Raw genomic sequence first — 16781 nt, 5'->3', positions numbered from 1 at the left:
CTGTCCCTCCTCGGCTTCCTCTGTAGCCCAGGGCTCTGCCCCAGGCTGCTGCCCACTGGGTAACCAATATTAGTGTTGGTCTAAACCTTTGTTAAAACAAGTCCACCCATCTGCTGTACAGCGCAGCCCGGAGCTCCTGCAGCAGCACTCACAGGAAGAAAAGCTCTCACCATGCGGGAGTCAAAGGCGTGCTGGGATGAGAAGAGGGCTTTTTCCCTCACAGCATTGCTGCCTCCCATCATTTAGTCATGGTCAGGGAATTTAAACATTTCCTGCCCTCCCAATGTGAGTCTTGACCATGACCCTTGTGCTCTTCGGGCACCACACCAGACTGATCCCCGGGCTTTGACTCCATCAGCACTTCAGCTAACTCAAACCAATGCTTTTTATTTCACCATATTAGGATGAAAGAGGCTTTGCGGGTTGTTTCTTTTCTCCCCACAGCGAGTATGTTATTTTGTAATATTACCATACCAAAAAGCTAAATGCAAAACAGACCATGTAGCCTGGCAACAACTGCTGTGACAACCAGCTTTACCAAATACGTCTAAGGTTACCGGGTAATCAACATGCATTTACAACAATATTAAAAGTATGGAGCTTATTTGGAAAATCAGCTGAACAAAGTCTCCTGAGAACCTCATATCTGAGACTTGTTATCTCAGTACAGATAAAATCACACTGTGTGAAATTCCCGTAACAAGAAAGATCAGGCAGAGATGTTTTATCCTTATTGGTAAACAACTGAAATTTGCTTCCCACTGGTCTGGTACAAACCTTCTCCAATTATTCTGAGTCTTGCTATTAAAAACTGACTTGTTTGAAAAGATCTCCAGTTGCCATTTTGACCCATATACCTGGAGCTTCTGTGCTGGTGGAAGTGGTCTTTCTTTTATGTGATAATGGCAGTTGTCTCCACTTCCTCCAACCAAAGCTGCTAAAAACAGTTTCAGGAAAAAAGAAATCCTACTAAGGAAGCAAAGCATATTCTTCACTGCTTTTAATTCATTCTTGAAGGACACAATGAGCACTGACTGAGCAAGCCTGTCTCAGAAACAGCTCAACAAGCCCAGGTTGCCTGTCACCTGGGAACTCTGGCAGCAGAAAACCTATGCTCCCAACAGATTTCTCACCCTCTAGGCTTTCTGGCTTGTTTGTCCTTTTCCTCAGTGTCTGTATAGAAGTTTACAAGGGTAATATATATATATATTTTTCTACTAAGCCAAGTGTTGTTCTTACAGAAATTCTGAACAGCAGTCTTGCTAGACAAGTAGCAATCACGAAGTTCATGCTCCATTTCATTTGCTCCCTCACACACAGATGCAGTGGTGAGCTAATCTGGAAGGCTGACTAAAATTCAATACAAAAGGGATCTCAGATCCTGGCTTCCTAGATGGAAAATGCTAGGAGAAAAGGGTGAATCTTAAAACATGAAACAAAACTACAGTGACTCCACTGAATGAGCTGAAACTGTTTTCAGGATGCAAATAGAAGAAAAAAAATACCAACACAAACACAAATACTTGAAAAGGAAAAGAGGCAAAAGTATACTACAATGGCCAATGTTATCAAAAAAACCTCTATTGCTGGGCATTGGTCACAGAAAAAAAGAGTTAAAGAGTGCGAGTAAGGAGAAACATGATGCTATCGTGTAGAGGGCTTTCCATGGAAAGTTTTTTGCAAACCTGGGTATTTCCATTGGGCACAAGGAAGCTGATTCAACAGCATGTGACTCCAGGTTTGCACTGGTGTTGTGTTTGCAGTGCTGATGAAATGCAATAGCAAAGCAGGCCCACTGAACTTACATTTTATGTTCTGTGTATCACGTAGAAGTGAGCTTCTCAGGGTCTGACAGCACACATTGATTTTGGGATAGCCATGTCAAATCCAATGAGCAATTCTTATCCTATCCCCAAAGCGAAGGTTAGTCAAACCGCATGAAGAGCTGGTTCAGTGACACCTAATGATTGCTCCCAGGCTGACTAATGATAAAGCTAGGCTTGTGTTTTCGGTTTAATTAAGTAATGTGTGGTAAAGAATCCATAAAATAGATGAGGAGCAATAAAGACACCTTGTAGTTAAAACTAGTATTTAATCCTTGTTTACACAAAGACAGGACATCTAACTCTTGTGGCTCACCGTGTTTCACTCCATTCAGCAGGTTCTGAACCTGCTTCACCATAATTAGATGCATTTACAGGAGTAGGGAAGGTGAAGAAAGTAAATTCTCCCGGTCATTTTAACACCAAGAGCTACCGATTCATATTGTAATCATTCTATCAGTGTATCTAGTCAGCCCAGTGAAGTCAGTAGCACCTTCATAACACAACAATGTCAGAGTACCGTGCAGTTGTCCGTCCCCTGTCTTTCTGTTTTTCAGTTTATCATAACGACTCACCAACTTCTGACAAAAAATAATTACTCTATTTCTGCTCAGCTTTTCCCAAATGTAAAAAAAGGGACGTTAAACTTTTGACAAAAAATAATTATTTCTGCTCAGCTTTTCCCAAATGTAAAAAAAGGGATGTTACCTTGCCTTGAGAAAGAAAAAAACATTTCTTCCTTTTTGTTATGAACATTTTTGTCTGTTCTGAATTTTTATGAAGCAATCATGTACCAATATTTCCTTTTTTATTATTTATTTATTTTTTTTAACATGTACAAGCTGTAGGCAAAGGAGGAAATGGTATCTTTGTTCACAGTTCATGACTTGTTTTTAGGCAGCACTCTTCCCCCAAATCTCTCGTCTTCTGGTTCCTTCCTGCAACCCAGATCCACTGCTGTTTGCTGTCTGCTTGCTTCCTTCTCTTTGTGCTCAGTGGCATCTAATTACAGAGCGGAGTCTATCTCAGACAATATCCCCCCAACTCCATCTGCATACTTCTTTTTCTGGTTATTTTGCAGATGTTAGGAAAGTTGGACCCTTAAGTTTTACCTTTCATTCTCTAACATCTAGCATAACAAATATGTAACATATTATGCTCATTGATTTCCCTGAAGTGTCACTGAGCCTCTCTTGCAACAGAGTGAGAAGAAAAATACAACTTAATTTCAGTAAGAATCTTTTCATCCTGTTGCCTAACAGAACTCCAAAATCATATTAACTCATTGCTTCGTTACAAAGCTGGGTTTGAAAATAAACAGTTATTACACAGAGTTATTACATTACTATATCAGCTAGACTTGGAAACACATGAATTCGGTACTTGGCATGTCTTTGTATTCTACAAAGCATTCTACAAAATATACTTCTGTTAACTATTCATTTTATTTTTAAAGATCCTTTTCTGTCTCCACAAGCATTTTTTTTTTGACCAAAGGGACTTGTTTAACTAGCATTAAGACTTAAAGGCATAATAGAGAAAAGACTTATAAGATTTAAAGGACTTGCGATACTTAAAAGAGTTTCATTTATTTATTCATTACTCACCTGCAACGTAGTAGCAGGAGTCAGGACATTCAGCTATAAAGTCCGCACACCAGTGCTACCTGCCAGCGTTTAAAAATGCATTTCACCTTGGCTCCTTCAGCTCTCTTTCGCAACTTTTTCATAAGTGGCACGGAAGTCCCCCATCTACAAGGGTCACATTGTGACTGCTCTGCGGCTGAGCATGGAGATTGCAGAAGAATCTCTCTCTGTTTGTGCGTGTCAGTGTGGGGGCTCTCACAATCAGACCCTTTGAGCTAGGGGAGTGCGGGAGTATACTTTCTAGGTATTGCCTGCTGGCAATGATGACCTTTGGGGACATGACCCAGACCTCCCCTCCACACTGGCAATCACATCATTTCAGAGCTGGCTTGATGCAACTGAGAACTATGTGCACTACATAGTTTCAATGTGTCTGTCAAAATCTGAAAGTGACTGTATTTTGTCTTCATTGTCCTAACAAGGCTGTTTCTAAAGGGCAGAAGGGATTCCCAAATGATTAACACTAACAAGAGTATGTTCTGTTACCACCCCCCCTTTTTTTTTTTCCCAAGTGAATTGGAAAAGAATTCTTTTCTTATAGATTAAGAGGCAGCATGATACACTAGTTTTGAATTCTTAAGATTTAGCAGATCATGGCAGAATATAGTAGATGTAAGTTTCAACAGGTATGGACAAGATAAAATCCATCTAGACACGGCCTACAGCAGGCCAAAGTTGTGGTTGTGTGCAGCCAGTTTAAACATCGTAAAAATTTCTAACACATTTCTGTTGTTAAATGTGACAAATTCTTCTGTTCTGTTGGTGTTTGCTTAAACCCAATTAATTATTTTTTATGAAACAAATCCACATATCTAGGGCAGACCAAGGTTTTTGAGGAAGAAACATATGCACGTGGGCCATGTACTGTAGTTTTAGTAAAACCCACGCTACCAGAAAATATTTGATCTATTGTGCATGTATAGTACAAATGTTTTGTGTCTGAACACTGAACCCAGTGAATCTGTCAGTTCACTCTACATACACCTTAATGCTGATCAGAACCTCCAGGAGCGTTGGGCTCAATGCCCATGCACTGAATATATAGTTCATCTACTCATATTGAGTAGATGGCTCTAGAAATTCCATCTGTCTGGCAGTCATCCAGAGTGACTTCTAGGTAGCTGAGCACCCCAAAATCCAAGGCAAACCCTTCAGATTTGACTTGGGAAGAATTTGAAATCAAGATCTATGATACTACTATAAGATACCAGTCCTTGGCATGAAGTGCTTGATTAAGCTGTATGGTAAGGATAAGGCAGACACATTTCATTCTGCAGCTGGGTGCAAGCAGCTACCTAGTGTATTACCCCAGGTAGCAAGGGAAGATGAAGCAGAATTGCATGAATGAAAATGAAAGGGGGGAGCACAATTGCATTAGATCCTATCTAAACTAGGATACTGCACCAAGGCCAATATTCTTTGCTACGTTCACATGGTTCCTCCTCAGACGGCTGTCTGTGGCAGTGAGGAAACTGTCACGGAAGGCTGTGGAAAAGCTGTATTTCTCTTTTGCTTCCTACTGCCCTGGCAGTGTCACTTCTAAGGTAAGCAACAGCTGTGTAAGCACTCCCAGGGGGATCACAACATCTCAAGCCCACTGGAGTACGTCAGGCCACTATGCATGCGTGCATGTGCAACTACAAATACTAAGGAGGTTAGGAGGGTGCGGGGCAGTGTGCAGACTAGGGATCTTCTCTCACAATAAAATTGATGAGCCTTTGTCAACAACTCACACTTAGCCAGACTCATTATTTACAAAACAACTGGATACAGTTAAAACTACAGGAAATATACAGGTTTGAGAACTCAGATGAAGCTTAAATCATCCAACAAGCAAAGAAGCAAACCAATTAAAACCCACACGGGATGTAAAATGGACAGCATTAAGAGACTTTTGGCTCTAAAATCACAAACTAGATATTCTAAAGAAAAAGAAATATGAAAATACTTGTCAGTCATGAAAAAAGCACTGAAATATAAGGGGTCAAACTTGCTACAGCTCTCAGTGCACCTCCTAATGTTGCCTACATCGATGTGGTAACTGTGGAAGAATATTTACTTATTTTTACTTTAGGCATTATCAAAGGACCTATCCTTTCAACCAGCATGATTATTATCGTTAATGAGCTCAGAGTATTTATAGGACTTTGTCTCTCTGAAGCACTTCAAGAGACAAATGCAGTCATTTCAGCTGAATTAAGCAAACAGCATAAAGAACTGGACCATGCTATCCATTGGAAGGCTTCTAATGTGATTACATACATTACAAGTATAAGCTCTTTAAGCCCCTAATATAACCAAAGAAGGGAGGCAGATACTTCCAGAGAGTGAACATGTAAACTAAATGGGAGCTTGATGTCATGCAAAATGTCTTTGAAGTTTTCCTTGTGCTTTGCTTTCAGTGAACTCCAGCTGTTGCTCTGTCCCTTCCTATAATTAATGCACACTTTTAAGTAAACGTTTTTTTTTGAAGGCTTCAGGAACTAAGCAAACAAGCAGTACTTACTTTCGTAAGACAGTGTATTTTCTTTAAATGTTTTAATTTGTATGGGGGGAGATGGTTAAGCTACAAAATATGAATGTCTCTAATGTATTCATTTACATTTTAGTCATGACTTTTATCAGTTACCCTGCAATCCACAGAAAACATTTTGAACACCATACTAATTAGTATTCACAGGACTGGACTGAAGTAATGTTGAAATGCTGAAATACCTTGATTTTTTTAAGCTAAACATTTAAAGTTATTTTATTGAAAAACAATGTTTATGTTGGGAAGATACTGCTAAATCTTTCATCAGAGTGTGGAGCAACTTCACATTGTCACTATTAACATCCTGGATCAGATTTTCAGATAGCTATAAACTTTTACAAACTCACTGGTTTAATTTATCCCTTATGTTAAACTCAGAACATCCTTCTTTGTGGTACTGCTAATGCTGGAGTTATTACAGATTACAAAAATTGCATGAACAAATTTACTTCTCACCATTTAAATTTTTCTCTGCAGCTCTGGGTTGGCTGTCAGGCAATTCTGAACCCTCAGACTGTATTTTCCATAGTGTATTGTACTTTGCGGCACACTGAATCAGTGAGAAGGAATGAAAAATTTGCTGGAAAATATTGTAGCCAAATACAAATCAAGATGTGTGCATAATTCTATTTTTCGCCACTCAAGAACATTTGTAACGATTATACGAGTTGCTTTGGAAAGAGTCCCAAATTTGCTGAAGAGACTGTTCTTTTGTTAGAGTGCTTAATAAAAAAGTGTTGATGAGGTATCTGGAAGAGTTATCTCAAAGCACTATGTCCCTATTTTTATCTGAAGAACAATGTTTATATATCAGCTAACGCAGAAAATACAGAAAAGTAGATTTTCAGCATGTTGCCTGTTGATTGCTTTTGTTAATGTCCAAAATAGTCCGTGATTTTATTCTGGATGACTTGAGGCAAATGAAGCCTCATCGCTACCGCTATCTCCCTTTCAATCCATCTGCAGCTATCCCCAAACCCTCCTCTCTCCCTACCTCTTCCGTTTTCCAGAAGGTGAGTGCTGCTGGGCTGGGTGAGAACCTCAAGCAGAGGTGGAGCAAGGAAGGCATCTGAGAAGGGCTCTCTGCACACAGCCACATGGAAGAGATACCAGTGCAGCACAGGGAGGACCTGACACACCAGGCAAGGGATGGAGACTGCAGCTGATGGGTGTGTTCCCCCATTTTTCTCCAATGGTATATGACAGTCATATTTCCTTATCAGGAAATGTCACGCACCAGCATCTCTCTCCAACTAGTTCTAAATATTTATAAAAAATGTTCAGAATCAAAGCATACTTTGCATTCTGAAAAAATAAATTACCAAAAAATCCCAAACAGCTAGGCCATATTAACAGAGGTAAATTCTTATGACTCTGTTGAAGCCAATGGAAGTTTCACCTTTAAGCCATAAAAAGTAAGCTATATTACAACAGTTTTGACCAACATTTGCGAGGCAAACAATGAACACCTAATTTTTCACTAATTCACTTGTCTTCTTTGTGTTCAAAAATCTAGGGTGTTTTATTCACATTATAATTAAATTATATATTATTTGGTAACCTTTCCCATCGGGGCATCAATGCCTGTATAAGCATAACTGTGCAAGCATAAAGACAAAGCTGAATTTAAAGAAAAGTATGTAGTAGACTCCTGTTGGAAATTTGTTTAGAGAATTTTCATTTATAATGTAGGCACAGAAAAGTGTTGGCAAGAAGCTCTTGAGTTGTCAGATAAGTCTGATAGCATTATCTGTACAGTGAAGGGTCATGGTGAGATGATGGGAGATATAACCAGAAGAGAGGACAGAGCAAAGCTGAAGAATGTAAGGTAAATTTGAAGGAGATAAAGCCAACAACCAGGGAACACCAAGTACAAGATCACAGGTCTCCAAACAACAGACATTCCCATTTTCAGGGGAAACAATTGACTACAAAATCAAGTTTACTTTATTGTATTCTCCAGACTTCAACAGAAGAATGAAAAGTGAAAGGAAAAAAAAAAAAACAACCACATTTTCTTATACTTCCGCTATAGAGTTCCTATCAATGAGGTATAAAAGATTTTCTGTGATCTTAAAGTGGTATCTAGGTTCATGATAAAGAGATAGAAGGAACATCTTCATGGGAATAGTCAAGGTAACACCCTGAATTTAAAATGGTATTTTTCTAATTTATTTGAATGTTTGTACTATGTGCCTGTGAAAAAAAATGACCTTTCTATGTAAAGAGCCAAAAGAATCAGTGATGCTTCCAAACACCTTGGACTCCAGTGAGAGCTGGAAATGTTTGACTAGGTTACACTTCTCTACAATGTCTATAAAAAAGGCAAATAACAGAATAAGAAAAATCACCTCTTAAATGGAATACCAGCTCATGGTATACAGCATCTTTCTGGTTTCCCTCAACTACTTTTTCTTCTTTTTTTTTTTTTCTTTTTTCTCCTGCTTATTTTATTTTAGAGGTTTATCGCATATATTTCATCCATAAACATTCTGAGGGAAGCTGCAACATACCAGGTATTTCAAAGCTAGCTATTCGAATACATTGCAGTTCCTGAAGCTGTTGGAGCTAGAGACTAGTAATATTTACAAAATATGGTGCCTTCATTTGCAGTTCTTTGGTGATTTGAATAAATCTGAATCCTACAAGCAGCCCTGCTGAAACCAGGCAAATGACTTTTATGTATAAGGTTTGGAAGTTCAAGTCTCTTAATATTGACTTTGGGGAAGTAAGATGTAGATCTTGGAAATTTCTGAGGAAAATGGGCCCTCATTGAAAGGAAGTCTTCAAGACAGAAGATATAGATGGACACTATTATCTTAGTTTCAAGCATCTTAACAGAGGTACAAAATGTCCATTCATGTTTTCCTGGGAAGTACAAATGCAAGATGGTCCAGAACCATGCCAGGATGTACTACCTTTAATAAACATCATGTATTACAGGAAGGTATTACTCTTGGCTATTTTGACAGTTACTGGTTCGTTCTCACTTCTTCTAAGCTGTACTAGGCTTGCACCAACTCTTCTTGGGAGAATGGAAAAAGGACTTTGGAGAATTGCCTCTTCATCTGTGTTGAGAGCTCCTCAGTCACAGCTGGGAATCTGAACTCAGATGTCAAAAAACATCATGTGGTGGATGATAGATGCAGGATCAAGAATTTGGTAACAGCTACCCCCTGTGGCATTTAATTAATGATATGGGCAAGTGCTAATTCATCATAACAGGAGCACCAAGAAGTTGTCAGATAAGAATTACTGATGAAGGTGAAGTGGTATCTCTAAAATCACACAGATGTTTTGCCACTGAAGAGGATTATAAATACAAAAGATAGTTCATGATTTAAAAGTCTGGTACACTGTGACTAATAGAACTGCTAATCTTCTGTAAGTCGTACAGAGCTTGGCTGAAGTTTCTAGATGAGCTTTGTCAACCCTGTACATATTCTTGGCTGGATAACCTTTAAAAAGTAATAAATATTGCTATGCAAACATAGTAAATCATGTTTGAAAGCTCATATGCTCATGTCAAATGGGTACAACTAAGCTGTTGTTGTGTCCTCTGTCATCATGAATACATACTCCTCTTCCCACTCCTGCCTAGATAAGAGCCATGATCCATGATAGGAAGTGAAGATTCACAGGGCATTCATCCATCTTTTAATGATCGCATTAGATCTTTCACAACACAGGCACTTTATGAATGTTGTGAAGCTGTAATGCTATCCTTCCCACGAGGACACTGAATTACTTATCCATGCTTTTGATATAATGCGTCTTGGCTGAACTGTTGTAGCTCTCTCACTCTGGAATATTTCCAGTCAAGCGCTATATTTACATCAGTTACAATTGATTCAAAATGCTTCCACAGGATTTTGAACAGGCTAACACTTCTTCACATGTTTAATCCAAAACAGAGACCCCAGATAGCTTTTCAGTAAAATAAGGGAATAATCATGTTTATAACTCTAGTTCTTTGGTTTCAGTTGGTATCCTTGTTTGGTGTTCAGCCACTGCTTGGGTTGGTATCTTTTTTGGCCTTCCAGGTGACTACAGGTTATGCATCTAAAAAAGACTAAGGGGGGCAGTCACCACCTAACTCTCATTTTCAGAAGCAATTGAAGAGTTTAGAGCACACACCCTATGGACTTACACTTAGAGTAAATACTTCTGCATTCAAACTTGGTTTTGAAGGTGACACTTAGGATTTTAAGTCACAGAGACGTTTGAAAATTTGCCTTCAACTTCATTGAATACCATTAGACTCATTATCTCTTTCTGTGGGCATTAAGTTCACCCAATTTTCTGGGATTTTGGCCACTTAAATTCAAGCTTTATCTTTTAAATTTGGCTTTGATTAAAACAGCTGTTATTTATTCTTTTGCTTGGCAGGAGTTTCTGCAAGACCACCATAAAGTCAGTTTGTATTGTAATGTGCTTTCTTTTGTGAAATACACACAATACCCTAAAGAGAAGATTATTATACATATATATGGATACATACATATAAATAAATAAATATATATCTATATGAATACACAACAAAGATTGGAACAAAGGGAAGGAATATTTTAGCAATCTCCTAAAAGCCTTTGTGAAAAAGCCGTATAACACATAGAATGGAATATTTCATAAGGCATGAACCAGGGGATCAACATTGACTGGCTGCTAAATGGAAGCTTAATTCAAGATAAAAATGGAACAGACTTTGATATTCAAAGTCATTGGACTCTTGGGTAGGAGAAAGACATAAATTAAAACACTTATGCATAGTTCACTACCAAATGTTTTCAAAAGTAATGCATTTTAAGAGACTTTTTAAAGAGTGATTAAAACTTGAAGAAATTATATTATTGCTTAGTGTTGCTAGGTTCATTTTCATCAGAATTTGGTCATTACCTTGAAACAACATCAACAGCAGAGAATTTGTAGCTGTTTAGAACCATCTATATTTCTGTGTGTCTCAGAAATTTTCTGAATTAGGAATCACTTTTCAATTGCACTGCAGAGCCCTGCCTGAAAATGTCCTAGCGCCTAGGAGTTAGCTGCCCTTTCATTGCATGGACAGGATCACTTTCACTGAGAACAATCAGGAGCAAAAACGGTGATGGGAGACCCCACAGAATTCTTCCATACATATGAAAAAGAAGTCACAAAATCACAGAAGGCAGTTTGGGCACTGCCCCTGATGCCAGTAAGCCCTCTCTTCCAACCTGACAGAACAGATCTGTGGCTCCTAACGACACTTTCTTTGCTGAACAAAATCTCTTAATGCTAGGATTTTAATCATACAGTAGAAATTTCACAGTCAACCTGCTGATTTGCTTCTCTGTTTCTAAACAAATCAGTCAAGAATCTAGCTAGCAAAAGTCAAACCTCCTGGGATGTTAGCTGCCTAGATTTCCTTTCTGTGAGACTTTGTGTCTGACATGGTAAAAAGAAAGTACTTGCTCTTTCATCGTGATCAAAGTCAACAAAAATCTATTATGTACTCATCATATTGGATCATGATCATCATATTGTGTTGCTCTGCAGCATCTTGTGCCATTTGTGACTTCCCTTTGATCTTCAGTATAGGCCTTGTGCTGCCTATACAAAGGGAGCAACAGGGTAAGAAATCCTTGAAAAGTTTCCCCCAAGGCAAGGAGTATTATTTCTGTCAAATGGTCATGACCCTGGCTCATGATATTTTACTGCAGGGGGACTTTGGAACTGGAAACGTTGCGCTGGCCATTTCAGCGTGTGCAAGCTATCAGGGAACAGAAGCTTCCTAAATCCAACTCCTCAAACACTCCTGATGTTTGCTCTGGAGGTGCAGAGATGTGTTTGTCACACTGGCCAGACAGCAGGAGAGAAACTCCCTAGAATTCCTACGTGTCCTGTCCACGAGTGCTGGATTGATGGTCTATTGTCTGTATTTTCATTTAATTAGACTACATACATAAGCTTCCAGTTTCATCCAAACAATGTGGACAAGTCTTGGATTCCAGCTCCCTTGAATTTTTCCAGTTTTCATGACCAGGCAAACAGTTTTACCTGCTGCTCACCACCAGTCCCCTGCTGCACTGGATTTTTTTGTGGTTACCAGACATAAACACCTTCAAACTGAACGTGTCCATTAGAAAAATCTGGTGCTACCTGCAAATCCCTGCTTACCAAGTTTACAGAACCAAGCCAGATTTGAGCACAGTTTGAAAAATATGGATTTGGATAAAGTATTCATGAATATAGAAACACTTTAGCTCATTTAGCCATGTAATCTGTATGAATGCATCACTTAAATTGTCAGACTTGGCTTTCCTCCCATTGAATGCTATATCATAAGTTTCTTCTTTCTTTAAAGCTAGGTTTCTATAAACCTCTAGTTGTGCAAGTTAAATTATGGCCATATCACTGAGCTGAAATATCCATTGATATCACAAACACCTACACAGCAACAAAAGATAAAGGCTGAAAAAGGCAAATTTCTGCCCTCAAGTCAAACAAAAACAAAAAAGGGGAAAAATGTGATTAGTTCAATTTGAAGTAAAGGTTCTGCTCCCTCTGGAACATTATTCCATTGACATACATTTTTAAACAGCATAAACAGTGAGGAGAAAGTTGTACAACAGAGTATAATACTCCAGAAACACACCTTGTTAATAAAATCTTAAAGAGGTCTCCATATTAATAGTTTTTTGAGGTGCATTTTCATGTTACTTCAACTTGAGACAATACAAAACATTCATATGCCTATTCTGCAGTCTCTTGCACTGTGTCTAGTTGTTTTTCTGCAGTGGATCATTATTTCTGTCCCCCCCTTTCCTGCCTGGTAAAGCTGGAAAATTCCACTAGTGATAACTCTGACAGCTTGCTCCCCCTCCTGTCACTCCTTATTTAAGAAAACAAGAGGGAGGGAGCAGGGTCTGGGAGGCTGAGAAGTTATTGATTTAGAAAATTCTGCAAATCTTACCTCACAGCAGAATAAAGCCTTGGTGCTATCCTTAAAGCAGCAGGGCAGAGTCCTTCTGAAACTCAACTTCTTCATGCTCCTAGTGGCAGTGAGCTCTTTCTCAGCCTATGATCACAAAGTTGCTTATTCTGGGAGCTATCTGACAGCCTGTGATAGGATATTCTGCCTCTAGTCATAGAAGGGCTGCGGGAACAAAGAGCAGTGGAGCTTCTGGTCCTTGTGGGAAACAGACTGACACTGCTCCATCACTATTTAAAGAGTAGATGCCTTCAGGATAAATCCTCTTAGTGTGTTTTCCTGTTTGTGTCAGAACTTAAACCTTTTATCCATTTCCTAAGAGGAGAAATAAAAAAAGTAATCAGTGCTAGCTGTGCTGTAATTCAGGAGAGTCCCTGTGGGGTGGCTCAGAAAAAGACAGAGCCAATTTATGTGTTTTCTGCTAAAGGGATATAAGACACTACCATTAACATAACTCAAAAAATCGTAAATGGCCAGATGTAAATTAATGAGAAGCTCTCTCCAGTGCACAATGCCAGCTAGGAAAGAGAAGCAAGCCAGAGTACAGCTATTAAGAAATCAAACATTTATGGGGAATCCTTTCCTGCCTTTTTTATTTTTTATTTTATTTTTTTTTTTTACAGTGGGATGATCACTGGGAAGCACAGATGAATACTCACAAAAGCACGCATCGGATTTTGCACGGACAGTGGCCCACAATTGTTTTTTGCCACAAGCTAGAAAAATTCTCAAAATTCAGGGATGCCTGGAGCTGCAGCTGGGGGAGAGCATGCGCAACCAGTTCCTTACCACAGGCTGTTATTGCAGTCAAAAGAGGCCCAAGAAATAACTTTCAAACACAGAAAGCACTTGAGGTGGTCAAATAAACTCCCTTCACCAAACTTTTACTTATCCATTGAAATACTTAAACTGAGCTGTCAAACTGGCAGCATTCCTGTCATCATTCCTCCAGCTCAACATACAGGAGGAAAAGCTGACTTTCTGGTTACGAGCTTTCTGATATTCTTCACTTCCTCCAAACACATGGCTAAAACCCCTCAGCAGAGTAAAGGGAAAAGAAAGCCTGTTATTTAATCAGAACAAGCAGAGAAAGAAAAAAAAAAAGGCAGAAAAAAAGGAAAAGAGAAGGGAAAGGACTTCCTGAATCAGACACAGCTTTCCTGAAGGGACAGAAAACAGCAAAACCAGAAGTGGTTTTGTTTTACAGTTCATCTTGAAGTTAAATTTGTCTCATTTTTTTACACTGGACTTAATCTTGCCTTTCTGTTTCTTCTGGTCAGCTTTTAGAATGATGTAAATCTCTGAAAATTTTGAAAGCTTCAGGTCATTTACCATTGTCTGTAGGTCTGCTTAGGGACTGTTGGGTCAGGCTTTAAAATATAAACTGCAGGAAAAAAGGGTGGCTCATGAGTTTGGTAGTGGACTATGGGGCTGTTCATGCTGTAAGTCCAGATGGTGTTGCTGGTTACCAGCAGCTGCCTGGCAGCTACTGTTTTGCATGAAACGACATGGTGGTACTAGTCCGTATCCTTCCAGCTAAAAACATCTATACTGTCACCTCCTACAGGCATTCAGAGGCCACCTCCAGGCTGAATAGTCCCAAGGTTGCCCCCCTCCTTCAAGGATGTCTTCTCCCTCTTTTTAGAAATGTGATTCACCGTTGCTTCTCCTTAAGCTGTTGCTGTATGTAGAAATTAAGGTAATTATATACTTAATTCTAGGTATTGTATAAACACTCAAATATAGTTTAAATATACATAAATAGTATAGTATAGTATAGTACAGTTTAAATGTATATAAATATCAATACTGGATTGCCTTTTCCCAATACTGGATTGCCTTTTCCCAAAGTTGCTCTCTGATGAGATTTAGGCAAGCCTTGGTAACAGTGCCCTACCTAGGCTTTCCTAGGAATTAAGGAGATATTTCATTGCATTTGGTAAATATGAAGGCAAGCTCCCTTTTGCAAACCAAGTCCCTTGCTGCTTGCTGCCTGTGTGGTATGGAAAAACACGGCGGGGGAAGGAGGGAAGGAAGCAGAGGCCAGCTCGCTTGCATCAACTCACAATGAGAGTATCTTCCCTTGGGCTGCTGTCAGCAATTAAAACACTCTCTGTGTTTCAGTAAGCGCTGGGTCCTCTCGTCTAACACCAGACATTGAAGTGGGACGTGTGAGTTAGGTTTGTGCTGCCATGGGCTCCTGATGACAGCTGGTGGAAGGAAAGTCACCTCCAAAGAGCAATTCAGCACAGCGATGGATGAAATGTCTCCCTTGCAGTCCATAACAGGAGAGGACAGTGAGGGACTCACTAAAGAGCTGTTAAAGGCTGCAAGTGGATAACTGATCACTGGGCATTAGGTGCACTTGAAACACTTGAAAGCAAGGGTACTGTGGGCCTCTCCCTGCAGTGTCCTTGCACTTAACACGTTTTACCTCCGAAATACAGTATTTTCTTTAACTACAATTTAAACAAATCTTTAAGTTAAAAGCCCAGGCATAAACAAAACTATGCTTCAACATATTTTTTTTTCCTGACTGTTTCTGGATCAGCACAATGGTGAGCCCTAATCACAGCTGGCCTATGAAAAATAAACAGTGGTGAACTCATATACACAGGTGTCCCACTCATGCTGGTGGGGATTTGCACGACACAGAGATCTGACTGCACCAGGATCTTTATGCATGTTTGAGTACTCTGTTTCATGGTCAGTACAAAGGCAGCTCTGCGCTAATTCCATATACAGTTTACATAAGGGACAAAAGGATGAAATAGTTCAGCAGGTATACTGAATGTCATACAACAGTTAAATTTTGACACATGTGGCTTCATGCTATTCTTTTTTCTAAAATTAAATGCCAAGACATACAATAGGCGTGCTGTTGACTCCATTTTACGACTACAGAAAAACATAGATTATCCTTACAATGAGACAAATGCTTAAGCTCACTGCTGCATCTGGATGTAAGTTCCAGTCCTAAACAATTATCTGTTAAAATAACTGACGTTTCAGGGCTTTGGCCAAACACGTAATTGAACATAATCTTCATTTAAACATCATCTGAAGCAAAGCCATTTTCTTTTCCTGTAGAAATTCAGAAGAACAATAAGCAGTTTGATCTCAGAGATTTTGACTTTGTTTTACTTTTCTGTTGAAAGTTAAATCTGCATAAATTGGAAACAAAACAGTTCATTTAGAAGATGTTGCAATGAAATGTTTCATCTTTTTCTGATTTTTGCATCCTTTTTTTTTCTTGGCTCAAAATATGCTCTGTAGATTAGTCTGATCAACCCAACTCATTTTTTTTTTCCTGAAAAAAAAAAATCCTTTTATTTTGGTCCCACTTCTAAATACAGTCTTCTGTTTTAACAGGTCACTGCTGCTGGGGAATTGCTTTAAGGACTTGTCTAACTGATGTCATATGGCAAGCATGAAAATAAAACTACAAGGAAGGAACTGGAAGAAATATTGTTGCATTAATTATTCCACAGAAATTAAATTGGCATGATCATAATCATGTGGTGGTTTCTTCTTAAACATGACTGCTATTTCCAGGGTCTCTATATATTGATCTATTCCAGCTGTTAGCGAGCAAAAATCAGGGGCTCTTCTCCAGGCTGGATTTTATGTTAACACTGGTATATATTAAGCACACATGGTCCAAATCTGGCTTGTTTTTCATGGTAGAAAAATGGTAATGGCCAAAACTTAATAAGTAATGTATTGTAAAGCAACTATTTAGATAGCAAGAAGATAGTCATTCGTGGCCAGGCAGCCCAGACTTGACTTCAGCTCCTCAAATGCCATGTAAG

At 39.0% G+C, this 16781-nt stretch overlaps 1 protein-coding gene across 4 annotated transcripts in view; it reads right to left on the bottom strand.

The window, feature by feature from the left end:
• Nucleotides 1-16781, bottom strand: part of ARHGAP28 (Rho GTPase activating protein 28) — an 80985-nt gene that overhangs the window by 41359 nt on the left and 22845 nt on the right. Inside the window, exon 1 of one of the 4 annotated variants that reach the window (XM_083822700.1) lies at nt 12952-14801. The exons of the other annotated variants lie outside the window; for them this stretch is intronic. The gene's annotated coding sequence lies outside the window, so the exon portion shown is untranslated. Of the gene's footprint in view, nt 1-12951; nt 14802-16781 lie in introns of those variants that run through there. 4 annotated transcript variants of the gene reach the window in all.

This window comes from Anser anser (genome assembly GCF_964211835.1).
Source record: "Anser anser genome assembly, chromosome: 2".
In the NCBI taxonomy this organism is placed as follows: Eukaryota; Metazoa; Chordata; class Aves; order Anseriformes; family Anatidae; genus Anser; species Anser anser.
This window is presented reverse-complemented; position numbering and strand designations above follow the sequence as displayed.